Genomic DNA, 16,262 nt, shown 5'->3' with positions numbered 1-16,262 from the left:
AGCTTCAATCAGGCAGAAGAAAGAGCAGGTCTTGGCTAATCAAGATGAGAACAGAATGATGTAATGACTAATATTGCAACCCGTTGATTTTAGAAGGTCTTGTGGGCATTAAGGGAAAGCAGAGTAAGAATGAGAAAATATGGTCAGAGTGACATAGGACATTTGTGACTTAATGACCATCGAATCACAGGTGTTAATCTCCCTCTCCCAATTTGTCTTTCTCATTAATTACAGACTCTGAGAGTTGTCATAGAATTGCAACTGTAGGTTGGCCAAAACCATCTTTTTAAAATACAGAAAAAAGTTTGCCTTGAATTTTATATGTGATATGTCATTCATGTTATTATACCACATTGTTCACAGGGATGTTAAAGCGTATTATTTACTTAAGTGGTTGTTCCAAAGGTGATTCAGTAGTTACTATTAAAATATTATTTAAGAACGTTTTTATATCATAGAGCCAGAAGTAATTGAATATTGACTCTTGAGGGAAGACATTCTCTTTATTTCATGAGCTTTGATTTTTCTCTTTCTCTGCTTCACCTTCTGCACTTTACACCTTAAGTGGGATTTATATACCACTTGAATTTAACTAGTAAAATAGGCAAAAAGTGCTAATAATCTATTCTCAGGGCGGATGCCTATTGGTGCCTGCAAATTACACAGCGATAAGGCTGAAGGATAGGTTCAAAATAATATTGAGGACTTACACATTTTATTGATAGTTTCTTTCTATTCCCAAATGGTATGTGAAATTTTTGCTCTAATTTTTTTATTGGTTTTCAGTAGTTAACTTTGATCTTTATCATAAGAATCTTTAGTTATAGATTGGTATTTTTTTCATTGCAATCTACTTTAGATTTATGGTCAGTTAAGCACATGTATGGAAGATTCTAACATTGTCTACAGTTTGAAAAATCCATCAACACCTTCACTGCTTTCCCAATTTCTTTATCCAAATACCTGTTCTTCCTTAACAAATATTATGTTACTGTATGAAGAATCTGAATCAGAAGTTTTAAGTTAAAATGCATTGTTATTCACTACACAATGTTTCAAAAATAAATTTTCATTTGAAAAGATGATTTCTCATTACTCTGTCAGGTGGGGATAAAAATCAGTAACTATTTTCACACTTACATGTTGAGTATTTCAGCCTGATAATAAAAGCCTGCTCTGCAACCTCTTATCTTAAAACAATGTGGAGGAAAAAAGTGTATTTTAAAACTTCTACCCATTCTTTCTGATTTCAATCATGTACTCATGCCACCAAGTTCTAAGAAAAATGGAAACTGTGTTTTCTAACATACCACCTATTCATTTATATATACAAAAATTGTAATTACATAAACAAGGTTTTCACATATGATCAGTTTATTATGTTTATAGAAATGCTAAATGGCAGCATAAATGTGGCAAGAAGCAGAGTCAACATGAAGTTATATATTTTAACATGGTTGAGTCTGATGTTTCAGAGACTCATAATTTCTCTCTCTCTATCCCCAACACCCACCCTCTCTCTGCCTCTCTTTTTCTCTGTTAAAATGTGCTCCTATTTCTCTGGACACATGCAGCTTCCTGACTTTCTAATGCAGTTGATGATATAATAATTTCAATTGTCTTTTATCTCAAATAATAAGGAATGAGAGAAATTAATTTTCTAAAACAGCCAACTTGAACATAGACGGAATTCTTGGTCCATTGCCTTTTTTCTCTACAATTGTAAAACAGAATTTTGTATACCATGTATTTCCAGTGCCCAGCATAACTATTTGCATAAACAACAGCTGCTGAGAAAAATATTGCATTAAATAGAATGAATTAATTCTAGCCCTAGCACCATGTAACCTTTGGCACATCATTTTATAATTTATCCCCATAGTAAAAATTGTAAAATGGTAATAATAACGTCCACTTTAATTAAGAGATAAAATCAGATATTTAATCTGAACATATTGTGATTGCTATAAAGGTATATGTACAGAATAAAAGATTACGAAATTGCCTTCATGTTCTTCTCCACAGATTTAGCCAGATTCTAGTATTTTCTGGCTGAATGCCAGTGTAAATTTTATTGACCTACCTTACATAGTAGATATTTTAAATTATAAGAAAACACAATATCTTCCCCATGCTAATACACGTATATGTTTTTAAAATAGAAGTAAAATAAAAAACTGTAGTTTTTTTTTTTTTTTGTCTTGTAAATTGGCCTATTGCATAGTTTAAAATTTTAAAAAGTAAACACTGTTAAAAAGAGCCCCACACAAAGTCTGGGCTACACTGAAGACTGTTCAGCGGCTTCATGTCTGTGAATGCAAAGAAATACCTAGAAGTCTGTCCTAAAATATGTCACATTCCAGTTTAAGTACTTACCCTAAATATGCCTTTAATGTAGAGTAATTGCTGAATTAACACTGGCTCTTTTAGATTTGTTGTGAAAGAGGCTAGGTGTATTTCAAAATCTAGACCATGTTTACCTGTTCTTTCTCTCTAATCCCAGCAGCAATATTTACATAAATAAGCCTACTGACAAAAGCTGATTTTAAAATATCAATATCTGTATCTCTGTATGTATCCCCTTTGTTTCCTATTCCCCATCAAATTTCTTTACCTTGCCATCTTCTATAAAGGATTCTGAATTTTCTAACCTTGTAAAAATATCAGTTATAGAGTTATAGTCCAACGAGAAGAAAAGGGGGCATTTTAGCTAGCTAAAGAATATATAAATCAATATATACTTATATTTAAATTAGGTACAAAAACATTTAAATTAATAGAAATAAAACAGTATATCAATATCAACATATTGATTTTATGGACTCTTACATGTCGTATTTTATTTATCCTATTGAATTAACATCAATATTAGATGCCACAACTTTTCTCCAGGGGTACAAGCACTCATTCACATAATATTAAGACATTTTGGGGTCTTTCTGAGTGATGATGGCTAAATAGGTAGCCTAAAGGTATATATTCTGATGGAACAAATGTTTGCCTTTTAAACGTAAATCATGCATACCATATGACTGTTAAAATTAATATGTAAAGCCTTATTTACACTAACATGTACAGTTGAGCTATCATAACTACTACTTAGATTGTGGAGTAATAGTATAGGCTAAAAATAAGCATCTATATTGCATCATTAGGTTAACATCATATTCCTGTTACTGGGAGGAAAGTTTACCCAAAGAATCATTTTCCTTGACATCAAGGAAGACATAATTTGCCTAAGCTACCAGCATGTCATTAACCATTTTCCAATGTTAGTAACTACAGGGGGGCTTGCAGGATAAATCTTGGCTTCCAGTAATTCCTTTGTTACCATATTACATTGATCATATCCCACCTTTTTTATTTAATTTTCATAACTAGAAAATTAGTTTGGATATCAGTACCCTAGGGCCTTTTTTAGCAAAAGCTGAAATAACAGGCACAATATTCCCTTGAAACCAGCACTGCAACTGTGGTTTACAGAACCAGCTGCTGTGCCCATCTCATGCCTGTGCTATTTATTTAGACTCCATTTCAGAATAAAAAGGTCTTAGGGTGATTTACAAAAATGAAGAAATAAAGGTAAAAGAATTAGACAAAAGGAAAATAAAGATAGAGAAGAGTAAACATGGGACTTGGGTTAGCATTCACACTTATGCCCTCATGGTTCCTTACATTAAATATTTAGGCTACAAATATAGCTCTAATCTCCCAGACATCAGATCAAAAAAGGAAAACAGGATTAGTTACAGGATTCATAGTGTGCATAAAGTTAGAAACTATTAATGATGAAAAGCCAGCTTTGCCTGCTACCAAGACCTGAGAGAAATTGTTGCTAAGGGTCTTTATTAAAAGTATGTTATACATTGGCTTAGTAGCGGTCATTCAAATTTTATTTCTTTGCTTCTTGTTTCTTTTTGCATAGCTTGCAAACATCAGCCTTTCCTCCAGGAGATCTTCAAGTGTTTGACTCTATCATCCTGTTATCAATGCCTCTTACAATGACTGCTCAAAGGGTAGATTGCCAGAATATTTTCTACTTTCACTAGCATTCTTTCTTGCCAAAAGATTTATATTAATCCTACTTTAACTAAGTCATTAATCAAAGGCCAGGTTGTAAAGGTCTGCAATTTTCACAGTTCTATAACTGTGCTGTTTGCTGATGATAGCGAATGTAAATGCAGACCTATTTCTTCAGAATACAGATTTTTTTCCCTTGAAGTTCTAGCCTGACTATAGGGAATTTTTTTTAGAGAAATGAAACTGTCTTTTGTAAAGTGGATAAAAATATGCAGAATATAGCATCACCTTAATTGCTTGCCTAAGTTAGCTTAATTACATTCACCATATTATCATTTTATATTAATACTTATATATTTGTATGATAGACGTATTATTTTCATAGATGTGCTGATAAACCAGCTCTCCAGAAGAACAATACAAAACAATAACAAAAAAAAGATTTGTTGTGTTTGCAGATTTCCATGATACAAATACACCCACCATAGTCAATTTCAAGCCACTGATGGGCTTAATAGCCAGTTTGCCGAATTCTTGAAAATTTCAACATTGGTTCTTGCAAGCCAGTATAGACTTGGCTTACATGTGTTGTACTAGTGCAAGTATTAATAGTAACTACTTTCATTCTCAAAAAAGGAAGCAGAAACTTTCTCTGGAAATCAAAAATGCCTTGGCTGGATGTGGTGGCTCATGCACTTTGGTAGGTCAAGGAGGGAGAATTGTTTGAGCCCAAGAATTTGAGATTAGCTTCAGCAATACAGCAAGAACCTGTCTCTACAAGAAAAAAAAAAGTTAGCAAAGCATGGTGGTACATGCCTATAGTCTTAGCTACTTGGGAGGGTGAGGCAGGAGGATCACTGGAAACGAGGATTGTGAGGTTACAGTGAGCTATGCTCATGCCACTGCACTCAGTCTGGATGACAGAGGGAGATTCTTTCTCAAAAAAAAGAAAGTCTTCACAAAAAGGCTGATGCCTAAAGGACAACAGAAAGTGGTCAAAGAGACAAGTCTTTGCATACAATGGGAAAAGAGGAGAGACCAAGAGAATTCAGTAAGATGATCGTTAAGCAGAAAGGCCATTTTGTGCAAAGGCCAGAAATGTAAGGGAATTAAGGGACATATTTAAAGAAAACTACCAATAATTCAGTTTCACATTTTCATAAAATGCAATTGCATGGTGTGGGGTTAGGAAATAGAAAAATAAACCTATGTTTTAGGCAAGAACTAAATCATTAATAAACCTATTTCTGTCTTATCACATAGACAATTTGCAATCACTTCAAACAAATCTAAACAAGAGAGAAGAGCACTTAAATGTTATATATAAGATGAAAGGCAGACTTCATAATGAATAGGAAGAATAGAAACAGGAGAAAATTTCAGCATAGAAGGCCTGGATTCGAACTTTAGTTCACCAAGGAATGTATTAATGGACCTTTCTATTGTTAAGCCCAAGGACCATTTCTTAATGTTATTATGTACTCTTCTTTTTCTTGTTTAAGTTAGCACCACCTATTCTTCTACTGTGGATTTCTCCTCTTTCTCATCTGTCACCACCTTCAGGACTTACACAATCTTCCCATATCCTCTTGTTCATTTTGATACCTTAAGAAAAAAATGAGCTTAAATAATATTTTGAAAATATTAAATTAATGAAGGTTTCATGCATGTGTAATTCATATTTTCTCACAGTCATGCCACATAACCACCTAACAAAGAAGAAACACAGCCTAGTGATTAAGCCTTGATTTGAGCAAGATCGCATGGGTCCAAATCCTGGCTTTGCTACTACCTAGCTAAATCCTTTATCTGTAAAATGAGAAAAATAATAGTATTTATCCTATGGGCTATTATGAGGATTAAATTAGTTAATTTTTACAAAGCTTTTAGAACAACTCTTGCATATAATAGACAATACATAAGTAAAACAGAGAGCAGTGTGCAGGGGGAAAATCACTTCAAGAAAGAAAGGGGTTTGGGTGCAGTGGCTCAGGCTTGTAATCCCATATACCAGGGAGGCTGAAGAGGGAGGATCCCTCGAGCCCAGAAATTGGAGGCTGCTATGGGTCTTGTTCATGCCACTGCTGAAGCCTGAGTGACAGAGTGAGACTCCAACTCTGAAAAAAGAAAAAAAAAGGGTGGGGGGATAGACTTAGGGAGAAATCTCATCTAGCCAGGAATAGGAAACAGAAAACCTGCTTATTCCATCTTTGGGTAGATTGTGAGAAGGAGAAGGTGAGGACATGTAGGCAATGTTATTTTCCCTCTCCTTTTCACCCTGCCCCCCAGTCTCTGAATGGTGAAACACAGGAGTTTTTCATGAGTCCCTGTTTAAGACATTGAGGACTTTTTCTTTGTGTGTGGGCTGGGGTGGGTTGGGAGGGAGGTGGTTATGCCAACCTGGACAAGCTAGTCAGTGTATAAACAGTAGCTATACAGGCAGACAGAGGCCAGAGTTTAGCTCCTGGGAGTCTCTCCTCAATCTCACATTATATGGAATATGTACAGATGTTCTCACAAATTCTGTGCATGAATGTGGAAGAGATGAGAACGTGCAGGGTGTGACCTCAGTAGGCTTTGAGTTAGGTCTGTATGGAAAGGCTCAAGTGTTACAAGGAGAAACTGGGAATGGACAAATGCTGCAGAGAGATTTCCAGGGTATAACTAGTGACAGCAGGAGCTGAAGCCATCCTGAGTTAACAGGGAAGACCACAGTATCTAGACCAAGCTGAAAGAACATGTCACAAGTTCACTCTCTGAAGACTTTAACATCCTAAGTGTGCAGGAAGAACAGTGGTCAGAGGACCATAGAAAGCATCATCAGAAGCCAACAAGAACCTGGAGAGCAGCAATAACTACACTTACATTTAAGATCCTATTCCTACATTATTATGAGCAAAAAGTGAGCAGTTCTGCAATATATTCAGACACCATCTTGGACTGCAAAAGGTGGGGAGGGAGGAGCTGAATATCTAAGCACTTACTAAAAGGTGGACTGTTTAAGCCAGAAAATATTGATACCTTGTTAATTGAAATGTTTACATCTTTTCTCTGAGCATCTGGATAGTGGATTTTGGCAAGGTTTAAATCAGCTATAAAAAAAAAAAAAGACACTTTTCCCTTTCTCATATCTGCTATAGCAATCTTGGGAGAGAGGATAGCTGTTTTTCATTCTATTTGTTTCTGAGAAATAGACTTGAAGACTTTCGAAGATTAGATTACCATGTTATAATTATCTTAGGGTCCTTATACATGTTCAAATTTTGTAATTCTATTTGATATCATACTACAATATAATTATAGGTTTCTTCCTGCTCTTATTCCCACAATCTTTTTTCTTTCTCCTTCAGAGAAGTACACATCTCAGAAAGTAGACTCAAAGATACAATTAACATGAACCAATGTTTTCCTGAGAGTCAGAGAATTTGCATCCTGACAACTTCCAGAATGATACGTTTGTCACAGTGAATTTTGTATTTATTTCTTGGTGTATATATAGCTTTATCTGAAACAAGAAAAACTTTCATGGAGCTTATAGTTTACTCCAGTATTCAAATAGTAGTAATATTTTGAAGGACATAAAAATGGAAAGATATATTTTACCAGTGCAGAATGGGACCTCCCTCCCTGCTTTTTAGGTTTCAGTTATCAAATCTGAAGATATCCAGTAAAACTCTTAATAAACTGTGAAGTGATATGCCAATTGCTGTAAATAAAGACAAATAAACAAAAATCCACCACCACACATTTTTCTGGGGTGTTATTAACATGTGCTGTTATTAACATCTATTATTAAAAAGGTCAACTCGAATCTCTCTCCTGAGATCAACTGCCATATAGTGCCCAATGTGGGCTGGGAATCTATCCCAAATCACTTGGGATAGTCTGAATTTATGTCAGTTGCTATTAATAACTATGCACAAGCATTCATTTCACTTTAAAATATACTCATTTGAACGGTAGATAAATTATGTAGTCACTCCACCAATTGGCATTTCCTCTTAAAGTTGGACAGAAATTTCAAATTCAGCACAGTCTATTTTATCCCTTTCTCTCAAATCCTATCAAGTATGTTGTCGCTCAATTGTATCCTAGTCCCTTTAATGGTTCTACCCTCCTCTAAGGCATCCACACTTTTCTCACACTGCTTCTTCTGCTTTACCTCCCTTCCCATGCCATTAACAGGCAGATTGCCCTGTTTATCTTTCTTTAATTTACCCCCTAGAGGAGTAATTTTTCCATTTCTACAGTTACATCCCCGGCCTAAGACTTCAACATATCTGCTCAAGGTTATTCTAATGGGTTTTTAATGGAGATTCTTTATCCTAGCCTTTTTTATTTATTAAAAAATGAGCTCTAATGCTGCTAGAGTAATCTTAACGGAATATAAATGTATCATCTAAAGTCATTTTCAAAGGCTTTCTTTTTTTCTCATAGTTTAGGGAGTGCCAAATGGTGGGTGCAGGACAGTCGGTGAAGCGCACTGTGCGCAAGCCGAAGCAGGGCGAGGCATTGCCTTACTCAGGAAGCACAAGGGGTCAGGGAGATCCCTTTCCTAGTCAAAGAAAGGGGTAACAGACAGCACCTGGAAAATTGGGTCAGTCCCACCCTAATACTGCGCTTTTCCAATGGGCTTGGAAAACAGCACACCAGGAGATTGTGTTCCGCACCTGGCTCAGAGGGTCCTATGCCCACGGAGTCTCACTGATTGCTAGCACAGCAGTCTGAGATCAAACTGTAAGGCAGCAGCAAGGCTGGGGGAGGGGCGCCCGCCATTGCCCAGGCTTGCTTAGGTAAACAAAGCAGCCAGGAAGCTCCAACTGGGTGGAGCCCACCACAGCTCAAGGAGGCCTGCCTGCCTCTGTAGACTCCACCTCTGGGGGCAGGGCACAGACAAACAAAAAGTCAGCAGGAACCTCTGCAGACTTAAATGTCCCTGTCTGACAGCTTTGAAGAGAGTAGTGGTTCTCCCAGCAGGCAGCTAGAGATCTGAGAATGGGCAGACTGTCTCCTAAAGTGGGTCCCTGACCCCTGAGCAGCCTAACTGGGAGGCATCCCCCAGTAGGGACAGACTGGCAACTCACTCGGCCAGGTACTCCTCTGAGATAAAACTTCCAGAGGAACTATCAGACAGCTGAATTTGTGGTCTCATGAAAATCTGCTGTTCTGCAGCCACCACTGCTGACACCCATCCAAACAGGGTCTGGAGTGGACCTCTAGTAAACTCCAACAGACCTGCAGCTGAGGGTCCTGTCTGTTAGAAGGAAAACTAACAAACAGAAAGGACACCCACACCAAAGACCCATCTGTACATCACCATCATCAAAGACCAAAAGTAGATAAAACCACAAAGATGGGGAAAAAACAGAGCAGAAAAACTGGAAACTCTAAAAAGCAGAGCACCTCTCCTCCTCCAAAGGAATGCAGTTCCTCACTAGCAACGGAACAAAGCTGGATGGAGAATGACTTTGACGAATTGAGACAAGAAGGCTTCAGATGATCAAACTACTCTGAGCTACGGGAGGAAATTCAAAACAATGGCAAAGAAGTTAAAAACTTTGAAAAAAAATTGACGAATGGATAACTAGAATAACCAATGCAGAGAAGGTTATAAGGGAGCTGATGGAGCTGAAAGCCAAGTTTTGAGAACTATGCGAAGATTGCAGAAGCCTCAGTAGCTGATGTGATCAACTGGAAGAAAGGGTATCAGTGATGGAAGATGAAATGAATGAAATGAAGTGAGAAGAGAAGTTTAGAGAAAAAAGAATAAAAAGAAACGAACAAAGCCTCCAAGAAATATGGGACTATGTGAAAAGACCAAACCTACGTCTGAGTGGTGTACCTGAAAGTGACGGGGAGAATGGAACCAAGTTGGAAAACACTCTGCAAGATATTATCCAGGAGAACCTCCCCAATCTAGCAAGGCAGGCCAACATTCAGATTCAGGAAATACAGAGAACACCACAAAGATACTCCTTGAGAAGAGCAACTCCAAGACACATAATTGTCAGATTCACCAAAGTTGAAATGAAGGAATAAATGTTAAGGGCAGCCAGAGAGAAAGGTCGGGTTACCCACAAAGGGAAGCCCATCAGACTACCAGCTGATCTCTCGGCGGAAACTCTACAAGCCAGAAGAGAGTGGGGGCCCATATTCAACATTCTTAAAGAAAAGAATTTTCAACCCAGAATTTCATATCCAGCCAAACTAAGCTTCATAAGTGAAGGAGAAATAAAATACTTTACAGACAAGCAAAGGCTGAGTGATTTTGTCACCACCAGGCCTGCCCTAAAAGAGCTCCTAAAGGAAGCACTAAACATGGAAAGGAAAAAATGGTACCAGCCACTACAAAACATGCCAAATTGTAAAGACCATCGAGGCTAGGAAGAAACTGCAACAATTAACGAGCAGAATAACCAGCTAACATCATAATGACAGAATCAAATTCACACATAACAATATTAACTTTAAATATAAATGGCTAAATGCTCCAATTAAAAGACACAGACTGGCAAACTGGATAAGGAGTCAAGACCCATCAGTGTGCTGTATTCAGGAAACCCATCTCACATGCAGAGACACACATAGACTCAAAATAAAGGGATGGAGGAAGATCTATCAAGAAAATGGAAAACAAAAAAAGCAGGGGTTGCAATCCTAGTCTCTGATAAAATAGACTTTCAACCAACAAAGATCAAAAGAGACAAGGAAGGCCATTACATAATGGTAAAGGGATCAATTCAACAAGAAGAGCTAACTATCCTAAATATATATGCACCTAACACAGGAGCACCCAGATTCATAAAGCAAGTCCTGAGTGACCTACAAAGGGACTTAAACTCCCACACAATAATAATGGGAGATTTTAACACCCCACTGTCAACATTAGACAGACCAACGAGACAAAGTTAACAAGGATATCCAGGAATTGAACTCAGCTCTGCACAAAGTGGACCTAATAGACATCTACAGAACTCTCCATCCCCAATCAACAAAATATACATTTTTTCAGCACCACACCACACCTATTCCAAAACTGACCACATAGTTGGAAGTAAAGCTCTCCTCAGTAAATGTAAAAGAACAGAAATTATAACAAACTGTCTCTCAGACCACAGTGCAATCAAACTAGAACTCAGGATTAAGAAACTCACTCAAAACCGCTCAACTACATGGAAACTGAACAACCTCCTCCTGAAGGACTACTGGGTACATAATGAAATGAAGGCAGAAATAAAGATGTTCTTTGAAACCAATGAGAACAAAGACACAACATACCAGAATCTCTGGGACACATTCAAAGCAGTGTGTAGAGGGAAATTTATAGCACTAAATGCCCACAAGAGAAAACAGGAAAGATCCAAAATGGACACGCTGACATCACAATTAAAAGAACTAGAAAAACAAGAGCAAACACATTCAAAAGCTACCAGAAGGCTAGAAATAACTAAAATCAGAGCAGAACTGAAGGAAATAGAGACACAAAAAACCCTTCAAAAAATTAATGAATCCAGGAGCTGGTTTTTTGAAAAGATCAACAAAATTGATAGACCACTAGCAAGACTAATAAAGAAGAAAAGAGAGAAGAATCAAATATTTGCAATAAAAAATGAAAAAGGGGATATCACCACCGATCCCACAGAAATACAATCTACCATCAGAGAGTACTACAAACACCTCTACGCAAATAAACTAGAAAATCTAGAAGAAATGGCTAAATTCCTCGACAAATACACCCTCCCAAGACTAAACCAGGAAGAAGTTGAATCTCTGAATAGACCAATAACAGGCTCTGAAATTGTGGCAATAATCAATAGCTTACCAACCAAAAAGAGTCCAGGACCTGATGGATTCACAGCCGAATACTACCAGAGGTACAAAGAGGAACTGGTACCATTCCTTCTGAAACTATTCCAATCAATAGAAAAAGAGGGAATCTTCCATAACACAATTTATGAAGCCAGCATTGTCCTGATACCAAAGCCTGGCAGAGACACAACCAAAAAAGAGAATTTCAGACCAATATCCTTGATGAACATTGATGCAAAAATCCTCAATAAAATACTGGCAAACCGAATCCAGCAGCATATCAAAAAGCTTATCCACCATGATCAAGTGGGCTTCATCCCTGGGATGCAAGGCTGGTTCAACATACGCAAATCAATAAATGTAATCCAGTATATAAACAGAACCAAAGACAAAAACCACATGATTATCTCAATAGATGCAGAAAAGGCCTTTGACAAAATTCAACAACCCATCATGCTAAAAACTCTCAATAAATTAGGTATTGATGGGACATATCTCAAAATAATAAGAGCTATCTATGACAAACCCACAGCCAATATTATACTGAATGGGCAAAAACTGGAAGCATTCCCTTTGAAAACTGGCACAAGACAGGGATGCCCTCTCTCAACACTCCTATTCAACATAGTGCTGGAAGTTCTGGCCAGGGCAATCAGGCAGGAGAAGGAAATAAAGGGTATTCAATTAGGAAAAGAGGAAGTCAAATTGTCCCTGTTTGCAGATGACATGATTGTATATCTAGAAAACCACACTGTCTCAGCCCAAAATCTCCTCAAGCTGATAAGCAACTTCAGCAAAGTCTCAGGATACAAAATCAACGTACAAAAATCACAAGCATTCTTATACACCAATCACAGACAAACAGAGAGCCAAATCATGAGTGAACTCCCATTCACAATTGCTTCAAAGAGAATAAAATACCTAGGAATCTAACTTACAAGGGATGTGAAGGATCTCTTCAAGGAGAACTACAAATCACTGCTCAATGAAATAAAAGAGGATACAAACAAATGGAAGAACATTCCATGCTCATGGGTTGGAAGAATCAATATCGTGAAAATGGCCATACTGCCCAAGGTAATTTATAGATTCAATGTCCTCCCCATCAAGCTACCAATGGCTTTCTTCACAGAATTGGAAAAAACTACTTTAAAGTTCATATGGAACCAAAAAAGAGCCCGCATCACCAAGTCAATCCTAAGCCAAAAGAACAAAGCTGGAGGCATCATGCTACCTGACTTCAAACTATACTACAAGGCTGCAGTAACCAAAACAGCATGGTACTGGTAGCACAACAGAGACATAGATCAATGGAACAGAACAGAGCCCTCAGAAATAATGCCACATATCTACAACTACCTGATCTTTGACAAACCTGACAAAAACAAACAATGGGGAAATGATTCCCTATTTAATAAATGGTGCTGGGAAAACTGGCTAGCCATATGTAGAAAGCTGAAACTGGATCCCTTCCTTACACCTTATACAAAAATTAATTCAAGATGGATTAAAGACTTACATGTTAGACCTAAAACCATAAAAACCCTAGAAGAAAACATAGGCAATACCATTCAGGACACAGGCACGGGCAAGGACTTCATGTCTAAAACACCAAAAGCAATGGCAACAAAAGCCAAAATTGACAAATGGGATCTAATTAAACTAAAGAGCTTCTGCATAGCAAAAGAAACTACCATCAGAGTGAACAGGCAACCTACAAAATGGGAGAAAATTTTCACAACCTAGTCATCTGACAAAGGGCTAATATCCAGAATCTACAATGAACTCAAACAAATTTACAAGAAAAAAACAAACAACCCCATCAAAAAGTGGGCAAAGGATATGAACAGACACTTCTCAAAAGAAGACATTTATGCAGCCAAAAAACACATGAAGAAATGCTCATCATCGCTGGCCATCAGAGAAATGCAAATCAAAACCACAGTGAGATACCATCTCACACCAGTTAGAATGGCCATCATTAAAAAGTCAGGAAACAACAGGTGCTGGAGAGGATGTGGAGAAATAGGAACACTTCTACACTGTTAGTGGGACTGTAAACTAGTTCAACCATTGTGGAAGATAGTGTGGTGATTCCTCAGGGATCTAGAACTAGAAATACCATTTGACCCAGCCATCCCATTACTGGGTATATACCCAAAGGACTATAAATCATGCTGCTATAAAGACATATGCACACGTATGTTTATTGAGGCACTATTCACAATAGCAAAGACTTGGAACCAACCCAAATGTCCAACAACGATAGACTGGATTAAGAAAATGTGGCACATATACACCATGGAATACTATGCAGCCATAAAAATGATGAGTTCATGTCTTTTGTAGAGACATGGATGAAACTGGAAACCATCATTCTCAGTGAACTATCGCAAGGACAAAAAACCAAACACCACATGTTCTCACTCATAGGTGGGAATTGAACAATGAGAACTCATGGACACAGGAAGGGGAACATCACACTCTGGGGACTGTTGTGGGGTTGGGGGGTGGGGGAGGGACAGCATTAGGAGATATACCTAATGCTAAATGACGAGTTAATGGGTGCAGCAAACCAACATGGCATATGGATACATATGTAACAAATCTGCACATTGTGGACATGTACCCTAAAACCTAAAGAATAATAATAAAAAAAGAATACAATCCAATATCCTGTAGTATTTAACAACTTCCAAAATATAGCTCAACCCATCTTTCTAGACATGTATTAATATATAGACAGGTTTCCTCCAAAAATACCAGAAACTATCTTTCCAGAGAGTGTAAGATATAAGAACATTTGAGAGATTTTTCTCAGTCTTTAAATGAGCAATCATAATTTCTATTAATTAAAAAAGATTTTCCTTAGAAATTTCTAGCCTCAAATTCTCATTGAGAATTGAAGTTTCTCATGCCTAGAGTGCTGCATAGAAGCAGAAAAATTTCATTTAAGTCAAAGACCCCTGTAGGCCAGGATCATAGATAACTCAGTGGTATTAAATTGATAATGCAATGATCAAAGCATCCTTCACTTTCATATTTGCATTTGACAAAATTAAAAAATCTCCACAGCCTCTGTGTTCTCAGGGTTGGCACTGCAGGTTGCAAGGAAGAGAATATACATGGGGAAAAGGAGATTACAAAGAGACCTCTGGGCCATGACACTTGAAAGAGTTTGAAGGTATACCAGGGATGAGGTGGCATCCACCCAGGTGGACCAAAAAAGGCTTTTAAGCCCCAGCCATCTTTCTGAGGCTAATCTCCCCCTCCACCAACCAACCCTTATTCAGTAGCCTCTGCCTATATTCTTTTTGCTAAGCCAGGGCATAGCATACTATCTTGGCAACTATTTCAGCCCCCTGATACAAGGGGCATATAAATCCCCATTAGAAAAAAAGAAATAGTGCCTGAGTCCAACTGATGGGTGGATGGAGGCCTCTAGGTCAATTCAATACATTATTGTGCAGAAACATATAATTGATATTAATGTGCCTTATTATGATTCTACTGTACATATTCATAAAGAATCAAAGGAGATAGTTCTGTTCAGGGACTGTGCATGTGGAGAGGTGATCCTTGCTCTCTTTCATGCAGTGTAACAAAACAATAGAGAATCCCAGAAGAAAAAGGAAAGAACAACTTTTATTGAAGACTTGATAGCTCCTGAGTCTTCAAAGGTTATTTTTCAGTACAGCAGTGCCGCCAACCTGATGTAGGTACCGTGTGTTATCTGTCCATTTCCTTCCTTCCTTTCTTTCTTCTTTCTTTCCTTCCTTCCTTCTCATTCTTCCTTCCTTCTCTCTTTCTCTTTCTCTTTCTTCTTTCCCTTTTTTCTTCTGTTTTTCTTTCTTCTGTCTTTCTTTTTCCTTTCTTTCTTCTTCCTTTTTCTTTCCTTCTGTCTTCTCCTTCCTTCCTTCCCTTCTCTCTCTCCCTTCCTTCCTTCCTACCTTCCTTTCTTTCTTCTTTCTTTCACCTGCCTTGCAAATGCCTTGTTGCTTTCTGTCTTAATATCTCCACACAGAATTGATGACTAGCAAAGAAATGGCCCAGTCGGCCTTGCTTAGTCAAATAAACATGGTATACCCAATTGCAAGGTCCTAGTGCCATCTTAGTTTTACACAAAGGAGTGTCAACTACCTCCTTGGGGGTAATCTTATCTCCTTCTCCCACAGGAAATGAAGCCCCTGGCTCAGTTAAGCCCTCAGTTCACATAGATTCCCCTAAATATGTGGACAGACATGGTTTACTGAAGTTTGGCTAAGTTGAAAACCCAATTTTGTCCACTGGGCTGGTGTACGGTCCACATTCAGTGCCAGCTATGCAGAATTGAAAATTAAGGTAAGCACTCAGTTCAGTGGACAGAACTCAATTTCACGCTCATAGCTCTAGCCAATACTCTCCTTTACAAGACTGGTTATACTATTTTTGCT

This window comes from Symphalangus syndactylus, chromosome 4, assembly GCF_028878055.3.
Source record: "Symphalangus syndactylus isolate Jambi chromosome 4, NHGRI_mSymSyn1-v2.1_pri, whole genome shotgun sequence".
In the NCBI taxonomy this organism is placed as follows: Eukaryota; Metazoa; Chordata; class Mammalia; order Primates; family Hylobatidae; genus Symphalangus; species Symphalangus syndactylus.
Note: the sequence above shows the minus strand (reverse complement) of the source record.